A 2,722-nucleotide genomic window follows, 5' to 3' on the forward strand; every position below is an offset into this window, starting at 1 on the left:
CCTTGCTAGACATGGACCAAATTTATTTAGGGTCTTCCCTATAGGGTAGACCCTAAGGATACTACACACAGTTCACGAGTTATGCAACCAAATAAATTATAACTATTTATACATGAACCACCCTAGACATGGACCAAATAAAATGTATCCTGGGTATCACGGGATCTGACATCCACCGATCGGTTCATTTCTGAAAAAGACGTGATACCCACACTGTGCATGATGCGCGCGTGCCCTGCCTGTTTGGCAAGCAGGCCCCTGAACAGGCCATGAAGGTGGTGGGTCCACCAAGCGCTGCTATTCTCCGCATCACAGAGTGCACCCGACCCACCGCATCCCTAGCCTGGGCACCGGCATCACGCAAGGTACGAGTGACAGTGCTGACCTCGTCTGTTAGATGGGAAAGTAGATCATAAATAATATAACATATCGTGGCGCCATCTATGGACCATAGGTTATCGTCTAAACCATGAACACTATCTTTCGACAGCACTACCGTTTATTACACCGTGGCGCTGCCTATAGCTGTTATTAACTCACAATACTTTCATACGAAGACATCGATGGTTCACCCCGTACCCACTGTCTGTAAAATGTTTGGTCGTCTATGGATCGCACCCTGTTATAACAGAAAGGGACGGTAGGTCCCTGTCTAATACACCAGGCGTTTATGTTGTATAGACGGACGATAGCCACAGACAATAGCCCAAGATCCTGCACTCCTTCCTAATGCCTATTTTATACCTTGGAGGTCTATTCCTTGCAAACGACCGGCGGGTGGGATTGCAGGCTACCTAGCTTGTATGACACACATGCATGGCAATCCATGTAACACCAGGCAAATAGTACTCTGGTAGGTGCCAAGGGAGCCGATCCCTTCTTACATTCCTTCCTCGAGTGAACGTAAGCTTACTTTCCATCGATGCATTTCTTCTGCATGCAGGCCTCGCAGCGCTTGCTACAGGTGACCTTTCCACCCATCAGTGTCTCCCGGGTTAAGTCGGTGGGGCTGTACCTGCTCAACATGGGAGCCCTGGATCCGCTAATCACCAGTATCAAACTGGAGTTGGCGACATTAAATGCCACGGGGGCCACGGTGCGTGTTTTTGCTGGATGGCTGATTGGAGAGGTTTCCTGTAGGCCTAGGCCTGTATGAATGTGATCATGATTGAGTACACATCATCAACTATAAATGCACGCGAAGCGCTCAACCAGCATCTCGAGAGGCCTTTTCAGCGGCCAGCTACTACAGGTTAGTTAAATATAACAGTGGTAATGCAGCGGTATGAGGACTGAACAGCAGCTCAAACCACACTCCAACCGATCACGACCGGCGGCAGACAGTGCAGAGAGCTGGTAATTAACAGCAAAGCTTACAGGATACAACAATATATGATTGTCTCTATTATACCAGGGCGCCTCTTGTAGATAATCAAGAATACTTTAGATGTGGATCCGTCAGCTTGTTAGCCAAACCTCCATCTGCACCTGTATACACCTGTGTATGGTAAACCAGGATTATTAATGGGAATCACATGAATGCCATTTGCTAAGGGTGTGGATGGACACGTACAATAGCAGGGTAGATAATTATAACACATCTCCAAGCGCACCTTCAAAGCAAGCTCCCCTGCAATCCCTACAAACGCGGAGGGGGGTTAAGAAACTTAGGAGAATGCTTAAGAACGATAAGAATGTCTGAAGAACACGGAGGCGTCGGGTGTGCATTCTTAAACATTCTTACACTGGGATTAAGCGGTTTTATGTAAGTATGTCATATAAGTATGCATTAAGAATGCATCAGCCATGAAAACATTCTGTAATGAATGCCTGATGGAGCTCTTATAGTTCCAGGATAGGTAATATATCACAGTGATTGTGAAACAGTGAACATACCATGAAATTTCATGAAAATCATGATTTTCATCCTGGAATTATAAGAGCTGTTGATGATCATCAACATGTGTCTAGGTCTAGACCTTAGATCTAATAATGCGAGATCTAACAGGTTTAGACCTGTTAGATGGATTAGCGAGTTCATAGATATCTATGGCTACATCGATGTACCAATAATTAAATCCCCTATCAATCACCATGAATATCTAGTTGGCCACACTGCATATACATCAGTGTACACTGATGGAGGGTGTCAAATTGGCGGCCCATCCTTGCATTCTTGGGGAGTCTTGGCAGCTGCAGGATGCATGAACATGCATCCAGTCAGTTGGATACATCCTACACCCCCTTTCCATATCCTCAAGCCAATGCTTGCTAACATCCCACACCCTGCTGACTGCATCCCCTCATCCTCTGCCATCCTCATCCTTGGTGGGTTGGTGTTGACTCTTCATGGGTCCACATTTCTATCCTTCTCCTTCCTATCCGTATCATGTGCTCGACCCTCCACTGCATCCTGACTGAGCATTCTGCCACCAAGGGGATAATAATAATTAGCCAGGCGCAGCTGTCAATGAAGGTTTTGGTAAATTCGGTCTCCGGCACCCAAGGGACACCCAAAAGACAGGGAAGCGACACCAAAGGGACATGGAAGGGACACCAAAGGGACATGGAAGAGACACCAACGGGACATGGAAGGGACACCCAATTGGGTGTCCCTTGCAAGGGACACCAAAGGGACACCCAAGGGACACCCAAGGGGCACGGGAGGGATACCCAAGGGGCACGGGAGGGATACCCAAGGGCAACAAAGGGACAAGCGGAA

This window comes from Volvox carteri (genome assembly GCF_000143455.1).
Source record: "Volvox carteri f. nagariensis unplaced genomic scaffold VOLCAscaffold_30, whole genome shotgun sequence".
Classification (NCBI taxonomy): Eukaryota; Viridiplantae; Chlorophyta; class Chlorophyceae; order Chlamydomonadales; family Volvocaceae; genus Volvox; species Volvox carteri.